The following is a 22,299-nucleotide window of genomic DNA, read 5'->3' as shown; positions in this document are numbered from 1 at the left end:
CTCCCCTTTAGAATGTAATCTCTAATGAGCAGGGCCCTCCTTCTTCATGTGCTTTTTCTTCTCTTATTAATCCATCTTTGATGGCACCAAATCCTGCAGTTTCCTGCTATGGTTATGTACCCTGTACTTGTTCTCTGTTGTATTCAACTGTAAGTTACTGTTTTGATTATTTGTTTATTTACCTTGTAATTGGGCGCTGCACATCTCTTTTTGCGCCAGATAAATAAAGGACATTAATAAATAATGTTATGGGCTAGATCATGACATGGACAAAAATATGTTGAATTCCAAATGACTAATTTTGGATGGCATAATTTATATTATTCTACTAGCCTAACCATCTAGGTAGGACATGTACAGCTGCCACTTTGAACAAAGACAGGCAAAACAAACCCAATATCCAGAACAGTATTGGTCAATATGGCCAAAACTCATACACGTTGCCTTCTTAAACGTATATATTAGTTGATTACTTTAACAACCGCACTGTTTGGCCATTCAAAGAGACGCGCACAAGTGCATGTTACACTCAGTGATACATAACTCATAGGCCATGCGCCATTAGGAATGTCAATGAATATCAATGACGAGGCTGTCAAAGAAAGACACACAGCAGAGACAGATATTAAAGGAGAAAACTGTTTAACTTCCAAAAAGGAAGAGAAACACGAAATAAAAGAAAAAAACAAACTGTCAACATGGTGCAGACTTGGGGAGTGGTGGCAAATAAAATAAAGGCCCTTATTCAGATCTAATCGCAGTACAAATTTGGGTACTCTTTACCTAGAACGGCGCCCATCGCGGGCATCGCATGCCATTATAATGGCATGCGATGCGACCGATGCGATGGCTGCGATTTTACATAGAAATGCATGTTAAAATGTAAATCGCATCGGTCGCATCGCATTCGGCCAAAAAATCGCATGCGATGCGACCGACGCGATTACCGCGATTTTACATAGGGAACAATGTTAAATGGCCCAATTGACCCGATTTTACATAGGGAACAATGTGAAATGGCCCACAGACCCCAAATAGCCACCCTGAAGTGTGAAATGGCCCCCCCAATTGTTAACGCCACCCCACGATCAACGTCAACCCGAAGCGTGGCGAGCACAGCAAGCCCGCGAGGGGTGGCGGTACGCGTCCTCCGGCCTTTTCATACCCCCACCATCCACGTCGGCGTGGAGTCGAGAATAGAAAGTGTGGCGAGCGCAGCGAGCCACCGAGCCCGAAGCGTGACGAGCGTAGCGAGCCCCGCGAGGGGACGCGGATACCTGTGAAGCCCGCGAGGGGACGCGGATACCTGTGAAGGTATCCGCTTCCCCTCGCGGGTACTCCATGCCGACGTGGATAGTGGGGGTATGAAAAGGTCGGAGGACGCGTATCGCCGCCCCTCGCGGGCTCGCTGCGCTCTCCACGCTTCGGGTTGACGTTGATCGTGGGGTGGCGTTAACAATTGGGGGGGACATTTCACACTTCAGGGTGGCTATTTGGGGTCTGTGGGCCATTTAACATTGTTCCCTATGTAAAATCGGGTCAATTGGGCCATTTAACATTGTTCCCTATGTAAAATCGCGGTAATCGCGTCAGTCGCATCGCATGCAATTTTTTTGGCCGCATGCAATGCGACCGATGTGATTTTTTACCTTGCGATGCCTAAGATCAAAATCGTGGGTGCCGTTCTAGGTAAAGAGTACCCAAATTTGTACTCAAAATGGGCAAAACCATGTGCCCTCCAGGTGGGGCAGATTTAACATGTGCAGAGAGAGATAGATTTGGGTGAGTTATTTTATTTCTGTGCAGGGTAAATACTAGCTGTATTATTTTTACACTGCAATTTAGATTTCAGTTTCAAAACACCCCACCCAAATGTAACTCTCTCTGCACATGTTACATCTGCCCCACCTGCAGTGCACATGGTTTTGCCCATTTTGAGAACAAATTTGTACTGCGATCAGTTCTGAATAAGGGCCTAAGAGTGCAGGCAGCACAACGCAGAGGCAGTCGGGGGTGGGGTGGGGGTGCAGTGGGCAGAATAAGGGACACAAGCCCTTCACTCTCTGAGAGTCTGGGCCCGGGACAGCTGTACCCAGAGCACCCCCCAGATGGCAGCCCTGATCATGGCTACAGTCAGGGGTTAAAGTGAGGGACAACGGGGTGGAACTGAGTTCCACCACCTCTAATGGTGAGGTGGAACATGTTTACCTCTACATTGGCCCTGCACAGTAATTCTCACAGAAAAGCATTCTACTTTGCAGGGGGATGCCAAAAACCCTACTGCTGGCACTGTCTCTGCCTAATGGGGAGAGGGGGGTAATTAGGTGGCATAGAGAAATGAGTTTCCCCACCTCTGCATGAACATTTTAAGCCCTGGCTACAGTAGATTGTACAAGTACTTTTATCTGAAAATCCTTACTGAAAATACAATTTTCCCAGAGGAATCAAACAAGCACATATCAAGGAACATAGGAAGGGTATGGGTAAGCATTGACGCTTATGAGCGACCTGTGTTCAGTCAAAGGGAAACACTTTGGATGCAAGATACAAATATGTTACAAAGCTGCATTAGACGGAAGCTGGTGACTGTCCATTAACCTGAATGGATCACAATGTACAAGAGAGAAGATAAAGGGGCTGCTTTATTGTGATCCTTACAAGCCGTTTGAATAGAGTCTTTATAATAGGCACAAGGTCATTAATAATGCTTAGGCTTTGCAGTAATACACAAGGTTAAATGACTTTATTAAACTTGCCTTGAGAAGATAAGAGTAAATGTGTTATATTAGGAAAGAGGCAATTACTTATTGATGCAGCTATGGTAACCTAATTATAGCAATAAGCAACAATAGGTAAGTTATAGTCTATAGATCAATGGAGTGACAATAAGAGAAAAAGTCAGAATAATTGCTAAACTGAGATCACCCACTGTTTGCCTTCAATAAATTGAATTGGCGTACACATAGACCTGCTCACTTGTAGCCATGCTTATTATGGTCCTAAGGCCTGATCAGGCTACAACCTAGAGAGCTGGTTCCTGGGAGGGGGGGTTCTCTAGGTTGCAGCATGATCAGCCTATTGCCACCTTCTAGGAGACAGACGCTAGAAGTTCTATTAGACCTCTAGTATCTGCCACTGGAAGTCAGCACTGGTGCACTCTGAGCAGTAATCACTGGGATACAGTAAACTCTAGATCACAGGTTCTCAAACTTGGTAAACTCTAGATCACAGGTTCTCAAACTCGGTAAACTGTAGTTCACAGGTTCTCAAACTCGGTAAACTCTAGATCACAGGTTCTCAAACTCGGTTCATGTTTTCCACGTCCCCTGTGGATTTTTAAAATGTGACTGGTGGTGATACAAAGTGCAACTGTTGGGTGACCTGGGAAGCGTGACATGTGTGGTGTCCCAAGGGCCCAGTTTTAACCACTACTTAGATGAACACATTTTACAACACAGAATAATATTTATTTTTTTGTGCTCAATATCGAGCAACACAAATGACTATTGAATATTATTAATTGTTATTACTTACAGATGGAGCCGCTCTTGTATTCACCAGATTTAATTAGCTAGCGAGCTCTGGTGGAGGGTGGCGGTGAGCGGGCCAGCGGATGCACCAGCGTCTCAAAAGCTCGGGTGGTCCATTGCCGAGAATGGGGCATGCGAGCGTCTCGTGCGTGCACGCCCCATTCTGAGCGGACGGGGCAGGGTGGCGGGGGCTGATGGCTGGCGGAGATCACGACAGGAGTCACTCTAACGTTGGTCTGTTCGCATGCGCAGTCTTTTGATAATCAGCAGGACTGCGAATTTACACAATAGTGATTAACTCTGAATAACCCTCTTATTTTGCTGTCTTTTAAAACCCACACCCACACGCACACACACACACACACATCATTGCTGGATTGGGAAGTTATCTGCAATAGCATCCCCTGAGGTTCGAATGGACATGAAAGTAAGACTAAATTATACATAAGGGTGAGAGAAACCTGATCAATACTGGCAAATAAAGAATTCTATTGCAGATGGTGGTACATCCGTTTTTTCTCTGCTAACAAATAAAATGCCCAAAAGAGTTACTTAGCTTCAATGTCATTAACAGCAATATTGGGCAAATTAAATCTGTGTATGTTGGTCCATCTTAATAAGTGTCTGTCTCCTATACACCAGGAACTAGTTATCTTTCAAGGAAAAAAGTACCCTTGAGGTACGAAATGCGTTGGAGCTGAAAACTCCCAATATCTACACCTGGACCTGCTCCTCATCTCCCTTACCCAAGTGCCACAGACATCAAGGTGATGTCATCAGACCGCGTCCCACCAGCACCACCGCATCCAGCGGCAGAAATCCATTATCTTGAGCGGACAGCAAGTCTGAGGAATCCCGCTCAGTAAGGGTAAGATAGGGAAAGTACAGGAACCGGGACTCTTTCAAAAACTCCTCAGAAGGAGTGTAAACATGAACAAGTTTTATTTCCACAGGTGTTCACTCATTTGCCTCTTCACTCCGCATGTTCTTTTCTTCCTAAAACTTTTATTCTTTTATTCTTTAATCATTTGTCTTTGTAGTTACATCATTTAGTGTTTTATATCATAGCGCTTTTATCAAATCAAAAACCTATAGCAACGAAATTCAAATAAGAGCTGCTTAGAAAACAAAAAACAGTGCGTCATAAAAACTCCCCACATCCATGTAGTTGACATCTGTTTAATATTTTAATACACCAAACTTAATCTAGTTTTTGTCCTTGATAAAACATATCAGTGATACAAACGCTGACAAAATTGCCAGCAGGGGCATTTTGAATGAGAAGAAATTATGGGAATAAAGCCAACAACATACATATATAAATTTATCACATCTAGATGCGCAAGTAGATATGTTATAGGGGCCCATTTATCAAGGATCACATTTACAATGCGATCAGGGTGGAATATTACCACCTATGATCGCATTGTAAAATCACCTGAATGTATTGTCCCCCTATGGGGGATACGGCTGGCGGCAGTGCAGGAGGGATCGGAGCAGGGATCGGAGTATCCCTCCTGATACATTAGGGTGATACTAAATATTGAGTGATAAATGGTATCCATAGTGAGGACAGCACACCTAGACAATCTGACCATTACAATACAATCGCTATGGTGAGGTCAGAACTGAGGACTGAGAATGAAGCTTTGTCTACTTCTCCTCTGCTTTATTTCACTATCATCCCATTATTTTATATTCCAGTGAAATACGAGGTGCACATTTGAACCTAGGGGGTGATTCAGAAAACGCTGCCACCGCCCCGCCAAACGTCCACCCCTCCCACCAGCCGAATCCGTTCCCTGGCATGCGAGCTGATGCATTTGCATACACATTCGCTCGCTTGCACCTGAACGGGAGACAAATAGTTTCGATGGTCGCTCACCATCGAATGATTTTTCCACTGTTCAGTAAGAAAAAGAAAGCCTGGACTATCGGCCGAATTCAGGGCGGGAGCTGACGTCACGTCATTTGTCATCAGTCGTATGATCCAAGCAGGCATCGACGAGCCTACATCCTCAGGGGTTCGCCCATAAATCTCTGGCCATTTCCTTGCTGCCGCCCTCTGCTTACCCCCTAGTGTGAAACTCGCCAAAGCCAATCGTTCCCAGGGTTTGCACATATTTGCGTGTGTGTGAAACCTGAAAATCGGTCAGGGGAGCAAATTCTCCCGCTACTAGCGGGTCTGAATCACCCACATAATCCGTACTTACATTCTATTCTACCCAATTTACCATCTTTATCTTTTTGGCAAGTTCAACCTATCTGCCAATTCGGAACGTAAAAGAATTTATGATTTTTTAAATGACCCTTATGGGCCAACTGATGATCACTTATGGGACTATTATGCATTTAGAAATGCTGGTTTCCATATTGTGTAAGAAATGGCCCATCATTACTAGGTAGCTGATGTGACCGTACAGTATTTCAGCAAATTTCAGATTGCTTTGATTCCTTGACCCACACTCTATCCTATGGCAAGATTAAATCTGCCTCTCCTGGCTCTGCAGTGTGCATCCAATACCTCAGTTGCCTTCAGTTCATGCAAGTGCATCTATTCACAAAGCAGGTAGAGCCTGGAGGAAGCCCAGCATTACTGAGAGTGTTGGCCACCCCCCCCCCCCCCCCCACAGTGATGGGTGTGACAAGTCCCTGCCCCCTTGCCAATATGCCCCACCCCTTTTCCAGGGTTCCAAGGTCAGCACCAGATATGTTGGGAGTTCATCAAGTCCACTAACACAAATCATGTTTCACTTCTGCCACAACTTGATACTTAATTATCAGAGGTCCCCAATCATAAATAAGCACTTTAATGAGTTTGTTTTCCCCCAGCAGGCACCCATGGGTGAGTTTAGGTTGTCTCTTTTGCTCCTTTCTCCTCTCTTTCTCATGCTCCTGTAAACCGACCTACTTATTCACACCAACCTACCTCCTCTGTTCTCATACAATGGTATATATTATCACTATGCCAGATGTGCTGCATGCTGCATTCACCCAGTCTGACTATACCATATGACAGGGGGCCATGTCCCATCGTTTGTATATGCAGTAAATGTGCATTCCAATAACAGAGCAATTTGCCAAAAAAAGTTGAGCTGTGTGCACAAGTTTATATAAGCGTTGTACATTGTGCTAGAGGGGAGGCTGCAGTTGTTACTGGCAGAGACGTGTGTGTGGGAGGTTACAGTGGAAGAAGTCAGACTGCAGGGCAGAGGAATAGTACGTTGGCACTTTTCTGTGTGGCTCATGCAAAAATAGCCATTGTTACTAAAGGAATTAGGAATTGGCAGAGAGGACGCCGCTCGGCACAGCAAGAGTGAAATGTACAGTATGTGCTCGGGGAAGTTTATGAGCCAATTATATGTAACACTGAGCAAGGGAATGAGTGGAAGGACTCACAAAATTGAGCAATTAGTGATTACATTAATCCATGAGAAAACACAAGTCTCTGTTTCCCCAGTTACCTCCTCCGCCTTTAGGCCAGGCCTGTAATGGCATGCTGGAGGTATGGTGCATGCATACATTGACTTTCATCTCTATTGATCCTGCTCTCACTTAATGGAATGCGTTAGTTAAACTTATAGTAAAATCTCATTTTCTGAAATCCAGAGTACAGTATGCTTAATCCAGAGGTCAGCAATCTGCGGGTCTTCAGCTGCTGTAGAACTACAAGTGCAGAATACCTTGCCAGACGAGCGCTGAGTTCTACAACAGAGAAATGTTGCTGTCCCTGTTTAATAACATTCAGCAGTTAGAGATGTGATAATCATGTTTTACTTCATAATGGAGGATATTTTCCAGGGTATACCAGGGACGGACTGGGCCTCCGAATCGGCCCTGGCGTTTGGGCGCTCGCGCGTTGAAGTCGCATGCGCACGTCCCAGTTACATACTATGATACTGGCATGCAGGAGTGAGGGACATGGATAATCTCTAGTGGATCCGATTGACGCGAGTCCAGCAGCTCTCTCTGTGTGCCAATCGGTAGGCAATGCCAGTAGGCCCTGGATGGACAAATCAGCCCACCTGATCATCGGCCCTTCTGGCATTTGCCAGTAGTGACAATTGGCCTGTCTGGCTCTGGGGAATACGGTCATTAGGTCGATATGCATTGGGTCGACCACTGAATGTTGACATTGCTAAGGTCGACAGGGTTGGACGGTCGACACAAGCATTAGATTGACAGATCCGTGTTTTATAGTCTTGCCTGCACAGTCTATTTTTCTATTTGATTTAGATGCCGCAGGGCCATGCAACGGGATTGAATAGGAATCTAATGCGGCTGAAAACCGTTTCACGTCTTTTTGATTTTAATTCAATTTTGACCGTAGTTAATTGAAAACTAGTCAGGATTGCACCGGGGACCTTATTCAGGTCCATTCGCAGGGCAGCATTCGTTCCTACGCGGCCGATTTTTGTGGTTTGCGCATGTGGTGCGTGCGGCCAAGGTGAACAAACGGAGGGCGGGGGGCGGCAGGTGGGTCATTAGCATATGGAAATCCCCAGCATTTCATGGGCGTTCCCATGAGAATGCTGGGTGTTCTCATGCTAATGGCCCAATGATGCGGGTGCCCGCCCACTTCCCTCAGAATGTGTACGCACATCTAAGGTTGCACTGAGCAACCATAGATTTGAGCGCATGTTCCACATCATTTGATGGTCGGCGACCATCGAATGATGTGGGTGTTACCCCGCAGGCTGCGAATGGACGTTTACTGTATGTAAAACATCCATTCCCATGCCATTCGTACGTTCAAGCCGTGTGACTAGTGGGCCGGCGTACCACCATTTGCAAGGCGGGATCTGGTTGACTTGCAAGGATGCGAATTCGCATCTGAGCGAACCAACCAGTATAGCCCCCTGTGTGTACAGGGCATTAGACTGACACCAGTTTTTAAAAATGTTCCTTTTCTATTTATTCGGATAAATAAAATAAGAGTATACAGTTTGGGAGCCATTTCTTGCTGGACAGAGCATGCCCTCAGTTTTGGAGCATGTACACGGCATAAACTCACAATTAGCAAACAATTAACTCCACACCACACCTTTTATGTTTCATTTGTGCTCATGGAAATTGTATTTGTATATCTACCAATTGCAACTGTACACCTGTAATTGTACTTGTATGATTTACACTTGTAATTGTACTTGTACTTGATTTACACTTGTAATTGTACTTGTATGATTTACACTTGTAGTTGTACCTGTATATTTGTACTACTGTATTATGCTGCCTTTGTTTTTGGGTGATTTGTATGCTGATTGTCCTGTGTTGAGGAATGTGAAGTGCATTATAAAACCAAAGATGATGATGGTAAATGAAGTTTTTTGTTACATTTCAACCTTCTTACTTAACAGGCCATTGTACATGACTAACATTTCAGAGATGTCTGAAGCTTTTGTGTGAATGCTGGGACATGCAAGTAATGAGGGCACTTATGTCGGGTTGTGTGAGCTTATATGGTTCGAGCAATCTATGAATCAACAGTTATTATTTCTGTTCTGCTAAATACCCGCAGTTACCAAAATGCAGATAGGTTCTGACAACTGGAATTCTTATTATGCAGCCAAACAGGTGATCGATTTACTTCGTTACCATGTGACATGAAATGTGTGGCGCTCACCAGACTTCATGCTTTGAAAATGTTTGTTTCCCTGCAGCTGCTTGTTCATATGGCTGAGTGACAGCTGGACGGCAGGGATCATACCTCACGCCATGATGAAGTATGAGGAAATCTATTACTCAGTGTGATAATATTACTTTAGGCGGTATTTACAAATGCATGTACTCTGTTATCATCCCTGAACATCAAATGTTCATGATTTACAGGAAGTATCCCTTCACATTTCCTGTCACTGGTATATCTACAATGTGTGCAGTGTGTGCGGTGCATACGGGCACCTGGCCGCACCGTACATCCTTAACCCATTGCTTCAGTAATTACCCTCAGAGTTCCGCATCGGCAGCAGCAGTGCTGTAGAAACCACTAGGGCTACCATTTTCACGTAGATCTGCATGTGAGCACTAGACTCTGGGACAGTTCTAGGGTCTCCTCTTGACCCTAGTGCTCAGAGTTAGCGATGACCATCATTGTCTTTGCCATTGATGGTTGCCATCAATGGCAACTGGCTGTCGATAGTGTATTGCTATGCAATGGATGGCCATCAATGTTTTTACATATCGATGGTCATCCAGTTTCTTTAAATGATTGGCCTGTGGGGGCAGGGCTTCATGGATGTCGGGGGCGAAGCTATGCTTTGTTTCCCGGCCCGTTGACGAAAAAAGCAAAACTAAACGGTACTTGTTTCCTAGCACGGCGCCCGCGATTTTGATAGTATTGATCGGGTTGGAAAAATCGCGTCGATCACATCACATGCCAACCAAATCGTATGCGATGCGATCGACGCGATGTTTACATTGGAATCAATGTAAAATGGTCCCTGAGACCCAATTTTACATTGATTTCAATGTAAAAAGTCCCAAACCCTCCATTTTAATAGCAAACCCCCCCTGATGGGTGAAATGGCCACCCCACTATTGATGCCAACCCGAAGCGTGGCGAGCGCTATCCACGTCGGCGTGGAGTTGGTTTTATAAAGTGTGGCAAGCACAGCGAGGCATCGAGCCCAAAGCGTGGCGAGCACAGCGAGGCACCGAGCCCAAAGCGTGGCGAGCGCAGCGAGCCCCGCGTGGGGACGCGCATAACTTCACAGGTATACGCGGCACCAAGCGGGTCTCGCTGCGCGCGCCACGTTTCGGGCTCGGTGGCTCGCTGCGCTCGCCACACTTTATAAGATCGACTCCACGCCGACGTGGATAGTGAGGGTATGAAAAGTTCGGAGGATGCGTACTCGCTGCGCTCTCCACGCTTCGGGTTGGCGTCAAGAGTGGGGTGGCATTAACAATGGGGGGGCATTAACCATACTTTATAACCATATACAATGAGAAATTGGCCATATTGGCCCATTTCCCATTGTTCCCTATGTAAAATCGCGTTGACCGACGCGATCAACGCGATTTTAACTAAATCATTTAACAATATTCTCTATGGGAAAATCGCGTTGATTGCGTCGGACGATCAACGCGATTTTCTCTTTTACCGGCAAATAAACTAGGGATTGACAGAAAATCGAAAAAGTACCTTGAACTTAAGGCATGCGATCAACCCGACGGGCGCCGTGCTAGGAAAGTACCAACTAAACTATTTGTTTAAGCTTGACATCAATGGTGGGAAACCATCCGGTTCTCCCCCATTGATTGCAAAACTATTCAACATCGGCTATAAACCATTGATGTATAATCATCGACGGTCGATGGCCATCCCTTCTCAGAGTACATTGCACTGCCAAATATAGATAAGGGGGTCTAGTTAGACACTGCACATGGGTCTTCTTATTTCTTGTTGTGCACCAGTCCCCTTTACATTGGGGGGGGGGTTTGTGACCTAAATAATTGATTTGCATGCATACACAAAATACATTTTCACTCAATTTTATTTACACTAGGGTTCCTTTTTTTGGGAGCCAGTTAACCTACCAGTATATTTTGGAAATGTACAAAGTATACAAACCCCGCACAGGTAGGGCCATGGTGAGAATGCAACCCATGACCTCAGTGCTGTGCGGCAGTAATGCTAACCATGCTAACCATTACACAATAGGTTGTACAATAGGGGGGTGTCTATAATTTTTTTTTACATACTTTGGAATGGTAGTGGCCCAAACTGAGCCATGTGAGGTATATGGTGCACTAACTAACACATGCTCATTTGTCCACATTGACAGCCAAAAACTTCTCGTGTCGAACTTGTACATGTCGACGTTTTGCTGTTGACCTAATGACTGTCGACCTGGACTTTGTCTGTCAGCTGATCCCCACCCCTGAATATCCTACTTTGGTCCCGTAACTTGCCTGTCTTTGCAGTGTTCCTGTGACGAAAGATCAAAGCACATAGTTTAATCCCACAATGAGCTCAGCCTTTAGCCTCAGCACTTGGCAGTTACTCTGTAGCCTTTATCTACATTAAGCCAATTAGTCAGCAAAGAGGTGCCGCAGCAGCTATAACAGGGGTCTAACAACTGAAACCACGTTGGAGCACATTTTTTTTGGCCATAGGTTACTACTGGTAGCAGACAATGATGAGTTCACCCTGACAACACAGCGATACCATAAAGACTGGTGGTTTGGAATAGAAGAGCAAACCCATCACATAAAGCAGAGTAGATCTGTGTCATGTTCAAAGGCAGCTGATTTTTTCATATATTTCCTATGAGCGCTCTTATCTGCACAAATTAGTGTTTCTGATAACAAATGATAGTCTCTATCATTGAATTACTCTATTTTTATGTATATTTCATGCCAGTATTAGATGGTACTTTATCATGTACAAAACAATTTTTAATTATTCTAAAGATAGCATCCATAATTTATTTAAATTTTTTGTTTATCTCCCAGCACTATATTAGTAGTTAAAGCTTTGGTTTTGACGGGGTCTGCAGCTGAGCTTGTATCATCATACAGACTGTTGTTATGAAATGAAAGAGTAAACCCATACCATCACTATAAAGCAAAGCAGATCTGTGTCATATTCAAAGGAGGCTCATTTTATCATTTATTTCCTATGAGCATTCTTATCTGCACCATTTCCTGTTTACTTAGCACATGAAAAGCTATAAAAATCAATATACAGTACTAGCGCTTGGAGGTCAAAACCAGTGGAGCGCACACCATCAATTCACCCGAAGGACAGCGGGTCTCCCCATACTTGCCGACTTCTTAAAACTTCTCTCCGCGAGAAGCCCAGAGAGGAGTGAGAGGGGGGTGGGAAGAGGCTACGTTTTGGGGGTGGGGCGAGGCTGACGTCACTAAGCCACGCCCCATGACTGGCAGCTGCAAAAATTTGCCGGTTCATGGATGGTGGGAGGGGCTAAAATGACGTGAAATTATGCAAATCGACATTTTAGCCCTGCCCCCTCCCCGCGGATGCACGGAATTCAGGGTTTTATATCTCGGGGAAGTGGGGAGCCGGGGCTGAAGTGAAAATGCGGGAGACTTGCCCACCTTCCCGGGAGGGTGACCCGATTTGCCGGACCCTCCCGGCCATTCCGGGAGGGTAGGCAAGTATGGGTCTCCCCACTGTTTTGTCCACCACACACTGCTGCCCAAGGGTGGGAAAGTGGGACAGTCACAAATCATAACTGTCCCACAAAAATCAGGACTGTTGCATACTTTCCAACTTTGGCATCTTTAAAAGTTGGACCTGCCGGTCCAAAAAGGGGGCAAAGCTACCGAGTAGCCATGTCCCCTGTTTTTGCCCCCCCTGATCCCGCCCTGCACTGGAGATGCCGTGCAAATGACATTCACGCTGACAAACCTGTGGCAGCAGGGACTCCAAACTATCCCCCCCGCCGTAGGACACTGCTGGCCAAAAACCTAGACGTTCCTGCGGCAAACAGGACAGTTGGGAGCAGTGCCGACTCTTACCTCTGCGGAGGAGGGGGGCTGCCACGATGCAGGCCCCCCTCTACTGCTGCTGTGTTCATCCCTGCTGCTACCGCCACCAATCACAGTCCCAGAGTCCCTGTTCCAGCCGTCGGTACTGGTTCCCGCCGCGGGGGTCGAAGCATGCGCAGTAGCTTCCTCAGTACTACACATGCGCCAGCCCCCAGCCTCTATGGGCTGCTTTTGCAGCAGCCCCCAGAGGCATATTCTGGGTCAAAGGTCCGGTGCATGTGCAGCATCGTCCTCGATATTTATGGGCTGCCAATCATCAGCAACCCATGTAGAGGCGTCCTAGAGGGAGGGAACCTAGAGGCGTCCTAGAGGGAGGGAACCCCTCCCAATGGGACTGCCTTGGGTACCTGGCAGGTCGGACTTCCAATAGGCAGTGCAGTATCACAGACTGCATCTGGCTTCACTTAGGCAGAGAACAGTGGTGAATTTTACCTGGGGGGGCTGCAGCCCTGCAGCCCATAGGTAAAAACCGCCACTGGTTGGGAGGTATTGCTACCAATCAACTTCTAATAGATGCCTCCTGCCGCATTACTATGCAGCAGTGATAGCTCCAGCTATCTGAATTAGCCCCTATCTGTACACTAATTACCAGATATCTTCTGCTTATTCTGCCAACAAATGACATCAGTCTCTTCAAATTAATTACTATATTTGTATGTATAATTCATGCCAGCTTTAGATGATATTTTATCATGTACAAAACAATTTTTAATTATTCTAAAGATAGCATCCATAATTAATCGGATTTCTTGTTTACCTCCCAGCACAATATTAATTGTTAAAGCTTTTGATATAAGGGGGTCTGCAGCTGCATGTATGATCAGCATACATACATTACCATAATCTGCTGCACGGTGCAGCAACAGACCTGGGAGCTTATAATCTAATTCACCTTTCAAAGGCGCAAACACAAAACCTGGTCAGATTCTAGCCAGACACCGATTAACTTTGGACTGTGGGAAACAAAGAATCTGGAGAAAAGTGGAAAACTAGGTGAATAATGGGGAATATACCAACTCTGTACGAAGTAGCATTGCTCACCACTGTGCTAGTGTGCCATTACTTATTCACAGCCTATTCTGTAAGATGTTGCCTTTTGCAACTTGCACAACTGAGGTCCTATACTTGTATGAGTGTAGATTCCTCAATGCCAACTGTGCCCATTTCTGCTAGGCTATAATCTGCTCAAACTTGGTGTTTTGAGTGTATGGCCCGGCAATGAGCGGTGAGCGCTGCTGCACGCTCCCGCATCATCGCCGGGAAAGCCGCTCATCTGCTGGTATTACCAGCAGTTGAGCGGGTTTGTGGATGGCTTTGCATAGCACTACATAATGCAAAGCCGTCCTCCCCCCACTGTGTATGCACTGAGTGGCTTCGCCCCCCCCCAGCGATGACAGCGGTCATCGCTGTCCATACACGCTGGGCATAGTTGCCCAGTGTGTATGGACCTTTAATCTAAACTTATACAAATAGCAACAAAGCTAGGACATGTAGCAACAATAGGACTCAAATAGCAACAATAATAAATGTGAATAAATGATAAATAAATTAAACGTGTTAAGTACTAAAATTTCAACTACATACCAAGCAGGGGGCAGATGGTTTTTTTTTGCAATGATGGGCATAATACTGCCGATGTGGAGTTGGCAGAAAATTGGGCATACATTGCTGAAAATAAGTGGGCATAGAAAAGCTGTGTATTATTTGCACATGTTGTATACAGTATGTGACCTGATTTATGTGTTTGGTACTTTGCACATGTGTAGTATGGGTCCCGTGATCTTGGTAGAAGATCAGCTGCAGGCTGTCAGTGATTGGCCGTCTGCTGTCATTTGGAGGTGGAGAGGAGGTAGCAATGGCCTCTATACATGATTCAGACATGATCGCTGGGCTGTGAATGCGCTTGCAGCTGTGCACATAGAGGGAAATCCATTTGCAATCACTCCCCATCTAATGGATTTCCCCCTGTTCGCAGCCACCAAATAGGTCTAGACTCACTCAGCGCTGCGAAGGCCATGAGGAGATCAGGGCTGACTTCCCTATCTCCCTCCCAATGGTCAGGTGCCACCCACAAATGCTAGTCGCCTGTCAATCAAGCTCCACTCCATTCTGGAGGAGCACCAAGGCCAGGATCCCCTTTTAAAAAAATGAGATTTCATGGCCTCTTTGTAGGAACTGCGGCGGACAAACAGCCGGGGCTATGATGACGCAGGTGATCCGATGCTGCTGTCTGGGATGCAGTGCAAATCACTAATGCATACCAAATTTACTGCATCACTGCTGCGTCAAATAAGCAGCAGCGATACCTCTTCCAACCACACCTGATGGCATCGGATACCTACTACAAGTCATCATTATCAGCATGGACTCCTTCCTGTCCTATACCAGCTGCTAAAATTATTTTTATGCTTATTTTTATGAATTGTCTGTTTTTTATCTAATGCATTTAATTATCTCCTATATATTTGGCTACATCTGTCACTCAAAGTGGGTGTCTGTGTCTATAACGCTCTGTTCCTGGACTTTCCTCTTAATGTGTGATTGCCTTCATCTGTGCTGAACACCTTTCTGAGAAATTAACCTGTTTAAAACAGGTGATGGCAATCATACATTAAGGGGAAGTCTAGAAACAGAGCATTGTGTCCCTCCTGGAGATGGTCATGTTGGGAGGTATGTGACAGAGAACCAGCCCAGTGAGCCCACAGACAGTGCCAGACACCCACTGCCTTCCCATGTTGCCCAGCACTGCTACTCCACAGCCACCAGGTGAGCGCCCCCCTCCCGCGATTTGCGGCAAAACCTCCCCCCCCCGCGCCCCCCCCTCCCGCGATTCGCAGCAAAAACACCCGCTCCCCCGCGACCCCCCCTACCGCGATTCGCAGCAAAAACACCCCCCGTGACCCCCCCTCCCGCGATTCGCTGCAAAAAGAACCCCCCCACGACCCCTCCCGCAATTCGGGGCGGCACCCCCCCTGCGACCCCCCTCCTGCGATTCGCGGCACCCCCCCCCCGCAATTCGCAGCAGCCCCAGGATTAAATGGCACATGCAAAACACTGACATGGCTATGGTCGACAATGAAAAAGGTTGACATGAGTTTTTGAAGATTTATTTTTAATTTTTTTAATTTTTTCATATTCATTGTCATGTGTCGACATGGACACCAATGAAGTGGCACACTTATGTCAACATTTACATCTGTTGACCTTTCTGTGTTGATTTTTTCTTGTGGCGATTCCCGTCACACCCCCCCGCAACCCCCCCTCCCGCGATTCGCGGCAACCCCCGTGACCCCACACCTCCCGCAATTCGCGGCAACCCCCCACCGGAACCCCTGTGAACCCCGCCCTCCCGCGATTCGCGGCACCCACCCCCGCGACCCCCCCTCCCGCAATTCGCGGCACCCCCCCCGTGATTCGCGGCAGCTCCAGAATTAAATTGCACATGGAAAACACTGACATGGCTATGGTCGACAATGAAAAAGGTTGACATGAGTTTTTGAAGTTTTTTTTTTTCATTTTTTGAATATTTTCATATTCATTCTCATGTGTCGACATGGATACCAATGAAGTGCCACACTTATGTCAACATTTACATGTGTTGACCTTTCTGTGTTGATTTTTTCTTGTGGCGATTTGCGTCACACCCCCCCCCCCCACGACCCCTCCCGCAATTCGGGGCGGCACCCCCCCTGCGACCCCCCTCCCGCGATTCGTGGCACCCCCCCCCCCCCCGCGCAATTCGCAGCAGCCCCAGGATTAAATGGCACATGCAAAACACTGACATGGCTATGGTCGACAATGAAAAAGGTTGACATGAGTTTTTGAAGATTTATTTTTAATTTTTTTAATTTTTTCATATTCATTGTCATGTGTCGACATGGATACCAATGAAGTGCCACACTTATGTCAACATTTACATGTGTTGACCTTTCTGTGTTGATTTTTTCTTGTGGCGATTTGCGTCACACCCCACACCCCCCCCCACAACCCCCACTCCCGCGATTCACGGCACACACACACACACCTCCCCCGCGATTCTCGGCACCCCACCCCGTGACCCCCCCCTCCCGTGATTCACGGCACACCCCCGCGACCCCCCCTCCCATGATTCGCCGCAACCCCCGCCCCGTAACCCCCCCCTCCCGCGATTCGCGGCACCCACCCCCGCGACCCCCCCTCCCGCAATTTGCGGCACCCCCCCCGCGATTCGCGGCAGCTCCAGAATTAAATTGCACATGGAAAACACTGACATGGCTATGGTCGACAATGAAAAAGGTTGACATGAGTTTTTGAAGTTTTGTTTTTCATTTTTTGAATGTTTTCATATTCATTCTCATGTGTCGACATGGACACCAATGAAGTGCCACACTTTGTCAACATTTACATGTGTTGACCTTTCTGTGTTGATTTTTTCTTGTGGCGATTCGCGTCACACCCCCCCGGAACCCCCACTCCCGCGATTCACGGCACACACACACCCCCCCCGTGATTCTCGGCACCCCACCCCGTGACCCCCCCTCCCGTGATTCACGGCACACCCCCCGCGACCCCCCCTACCATGATTCGCCGCAACCCCCGCCCCCGTAACCCCCCTTCCGCGATTCTCTGCAATCCCTCCCCTCCCGCGATTCGCAGCATCCACCCTCCACAACCCCCCCTCCTGCAATTCGCGGCACCCCCCGCGACCCCCACTCCTGCAATTCGCGGCACCCTCCGCGACCCCCCCTCCCGCGATTCGCGGACACCTAAGTTGCAATACAGGGCATCTTTCATACAATTCTAACCATATTTCTCATATACAAACGTTCACAAATTAAGGGGGCGCAGCCCCTTACGACGGTGTGAAGAGCGCCCGTAGGGCGCGATGAATCACCTAGTAAAATTTATACTTTTCTAAAGCAGTGTGTCCGCTTCATCTTTGCACGTTGGTTATTGAATATCTGTATTTCTACAAACCATATATAGGGGGTTATTCTAGTCCATTCTTTCTGACAAAATCCTTCTTAGATGGACAAAACCATGTGCACTGCGGGTGGGGCAGATGTAACTTGTGCAGAGAGAATTAGATTTGGGTGGGGTTTTTCTTCAAAAGATCTATATTGAAGTGTAAAATCATGCAGTCAGTATTTACCCTGCACAGAAACAAAATAACTTACCCAAATCTAATTCTCTCTGCACATGTTACATCTGCCCCCCCTGCAGTGCACATGGTTTTGTCCATCTAAGAAGGATTTTGTCAGAAAGAATGAACTAGAATAAACCCCATAGTTAGCAGCGCAGAGCACACCACTTCCTTTCTTTTTTTCTTTTTTAGTACTAAACTTTGTGGGTATAGGCAATCCCCACAGGTGTGAACTGCAGCAGCTACTACTAATTGATTCCACTAGAGCTATATTAAAGAGCGCTGGGGTTTCTGCAGACTGTGTTTTTGGTTTATCCCCAAACTCACAGCCTGTAAGGTTATACCTATATTTCACCAGCTGCTAAAATTAGCCTAAAAAAATAGTATTTTCACTTACACAAATGTCTGCAAGGGGCATATATGTGCGAATACACCGAACACTGGGTACATGAGACCCAGCCCACCCCAGCCCATCCCACCTCAGTTCTGCAACTTTGGTTACAAATATACTGTAAGTGCAATTGCAATGCTTATAACGCTGCCTAGCCCATACTTGTCAAAGGGCATATTCATGGCAGGTGCAGCAAAAAGCCACGCAAGTCACGGTGGTATGCGCATGGTCAGAGTTCTGCATCACCCAGTGTATGTATAACTGCGATGAAGGGTATGGTTTTTAGTGACTTATATATATATTATATATACATATACATACACAGGCAGTCTTGTAGCAGACAATAATTATTCTGTCTGAGAAGAACACACTGGTCTTTACATCACTGTTCAGTTTTATACTCCTCCCAACGCTCAGAGGGCAACTAAAGGGTTAACGACGAGGCACAAGCAACTAGTTTTATTTTCGGCTCACGCGCTCAGATTGTCCATATTTGGGACTAGTGGAATTTTGAAGTTTAATGAGTGGGGGCGTGAAAGTTTTTCCTCTAAATTGTTATCACAGGGCTGTGCAAAAACCCAAGGGAGAGCAAGTTCAATGGCTCCAGTGTCTGTTGTACAAGGGAAGGGAAACAGGAGTTGTTTATCATGCAAGATGTTAGTGAAACAAGCTCAGGCGCTTGCTTTTCCTTCACATACCCAGGCATTGTATACAAGGAGGCGTACGGATTATACCATACTGAGAGCGAACCTATCACGGATGCCAGGAAAAAAAAAACATTTCAACAAGAAGGATCCTCCGCCTCCTTCGTCTTATCCATGGGAATTTCTGCTCTCATGTATACACAGCACAATGTGACTGTGTAATATGTAAATATTAACCCTCCAGCTTAAGTTGCTACAGTGGCTGCTGCTCAATGTCACCGGTATAATGTGCAATGCCAGAGATTCAGCGAGGTCACTGTCCTTTGAAAGGTGCTACAATATTAATGACCGGCACCAATGAAACCCCTGTAATTATTCTTCCATGTAGTTTATTTTATTTATTAACAGTTTCTTATATATCGCACACATATTCCGCAGCGCTTTACAGAGAATATTTGAACATTCACATCCGTCCCTGCCCCAGTGGAGCTTACAATCTATATTCCCTACCACATGTACACGCACACACAGACATTCTAGGGTTAATTTTGTTGGGAGCCAATTAACCTACCAGTATATTTTTGGATTGTGGGAGGAAAACGGAGTACTCGGAGGAAACCCACGCATGTACGGGGAGAATATACAAACTCCGCACAGCTAGAGCCATGGTGGGAATTGAACCCATGACCTAGTTCCGGTGAAGAACATTTTAAGAAGAGTTTTTCTTACTGTGTACTGCATCAGAACCACATAATGAGTGATGTCTTATTTTAATTACATTTTAGGCACCGATTATGGGGGAAATTTACTAAGATGTGTATTCTACTTCACATGTGATGTTGCTATGGGCAATCAATCAGAATCGACTTCTTATTTATTTAGCATCCTCTAGAAGATAGTAGACAGTACCTGATTGGTTGCCTATAGCAACATCAAATGTGAAGTAGAATACGCATCTTAATAAATTTCCCCTATGAGTAAACGGGTTCACCGATAACCGTCCCTTACTATTTGTGATGCACAAATGCAACAAGCGCAGATATATTGCGACTCTTCGGCTGTTGCTTAACTACTGAATGCCTTGTTTTTGTTTGGTAGGGCATGCTGGGGCTTATAGTTCCACAACAGATGCAGTACCAAGGCTTGCTGTTGGAGAAAGACACATTTGTGCATAATAATACCAGCAATTGTCTACTGCAGCCGTATATAGAAAATGTATTTATATATGTCTGTTATGAAATATATATCTATACATACAGAGAGAGATAGAGGGAGAGCGGGAAAGAGAACATACATATTTCAGAACTCAGCCACAGAATGCAATATCAATGGCTTTCAATTAATGGATTTAACTCGAAGGGAAGAAGAGGTGCCCCCTTGGGAGCAGGGTCCCGGTGGCAGATGACTCCATTGCCTCCCTGAGTTCTGTCTCTGCTGATAGTATTAGCAAATGAAAAAAGTGTACAAGTCCGCAAAACATGATCGTGCCGAATAAACAAAAAATAAGTGTTTAATAAAGTAAATCATTAGCTGTTCCGCAATGTCATCCAAGTCTTGCTGTTAGCAGAGTAACCGCAAGTGTGCTGCATACACAGAGCGGTAACCAGCATACCGTACACATGGATAGGTAGATTGCTGGAAGACAGGTTAGGAATGATAGGAATCGCTGCTCAGTGACAGTCAGAGAGTTCTGACATAGTCACAGTGATTACTGCACTAGACCTAACAAGCGTGTAAGTGCACTTGTACCTCTACCCTGGTTATGTAGAATAAGAGTTCAGGCTTACCTTGCCGGTGAAGATTAGATCCACACACTACAGCTTTTGCAAAGTTAACTTTTCTTGCCCTGTAACTCCAACCTTATAGATAAGTCAAGGAAATAGTAAGAGACTATTTTTTTCTATGTGGCTGTCAGTTTTCTCATAGGTCTGCTCCCCTCCCCTCCCTTGCCTCTCCCCTGTACATTTCCTCCCTATATTCCCTCCCCTTGCTCACTGGTACCTGGAGGTTTGTGTGAGTCACACTGCCCCGTCTGTAGCTTCATTCAGCTCCCTGAGTTGTGTATTCCGCACGCTGGTGCATGCAATTACATATCTGCTGGTGGCTGCCAGCCAGGATGTTTAAACTGATGTAACTAGGCTGAATTTACAGGGTTTGGCTGGCGGAAGCCACATGGGATGTATCTACTGAGGTTTTTCTAGTTGCATAGCAGCCATGCTGTGGGTTACAGAGATGATGGAAGTTACCCTTCCAATCATATTTGTGGTATCTGCAGAATAGTGACACAGAAGTTTTGTTATGTGAAAAAATACATTACAAAGAACGTTTCCTTTATCAGTGACCTCCTTTGTAGTTGCAACGGTGACCGATTTTGGGGCATGATGTAGCAAACAACTGCGGTATATCCCACCGCACATCGCAAAGACACTAATCACATATCTCCTATATATTTGGCTACATCTGTCACTCAAAGTGGGTGTCTGTGTCTATAACGCTCTGTTCCTGGACTTTCCTCTTAATGTGTGATTGCCTTCATCTGTGCTGAACACCTTTCTGAGAAATTAACCTGTTTAAAACAGGTGATGGCAATCATACATTAAGGGGAAGTCTAGAAACAGAGCATTGTGTCCCTCCTGGAGATGGTCATGTTGGGAGGTATGTGACAGAGAACCAGCCCAGTGAGCCCACAGACAGTGCCAGACACCCACTGCCTTCCCATGTTGCCCAGCACTGCTACTCCACAGCCACCAGGTGAGCGCCCCCCTCCCGCGATTTGCGGCAAAACCTCCCCCCCCCCACGCCCCCCCCCCTCCCGCGATTCGCAGCAAAAACACCCGCTCCCCCGCGACCCCCCCTACCGCGATTCGCAGCAAAAACACCCCCCGTGACCCCCCCTCCCGCGATTCGCTGCAAAAAGAACCCCCCCACGACCCCTCCCGAAATTCGGGGCGGCACCCCCCCTGCGACCCCCCTCCTGCGATTCGCGGCACCCCCCCCCCCGCAATTCGCAGCAGCCCCAGGATTAAATGGCACATGCAAAACACTGACATGGCTATGGTCGACAATGAAAAAGGTTGACATGAGTTTTTGAAGATTTAT

General features: G+C 46.4%; 1 protein-coding gene across 2 annotated transcripts in view; it reads right to left on the bottom strand.

The window, feature by feature from the left end:
* KIAA0040 (KIAA0040 ortholog) overlaps positions 1-21,308 on the bottom strand; it is a 75,953-nt gene extending 54,645 nt beyond the window's left edge. The window contains exon 1 of one of the 2 annotated variants that reach the window (XM_083157280.1): positions 21,202-21,308. The gene's annotated coding sequence lies outside the window, so the exon portion shown is untranslated. Of the gene's footprint in view, positions 1-20,987; positions 21,146-21,201 lie in introns of those variants that run through there. The other variant, XM_083157279.1, reaches the window with a different exon arrangement.
* Positions 21,309-22,299: the final 991 nt, after the last annotated feature.

This window comes from Crinia signifera, chromosome 8 (assembly GCF_055691185.1).
Source record: "Crinia signifera chromosome 8, ASM5569118v1, whole genome shotgun sequence".
Classification (NCBI taxonomy): domain Eukaryota; kingdom Metazoa; phylum Chordata; class Amphibia; order Anura; family Myobatrachidae; genus Crinia; species Crinia signifera.
Note: the sequence above shows the minus strand (reverse complement) of the source record. Positions and strands in the feature narration are given on the sequence as shown.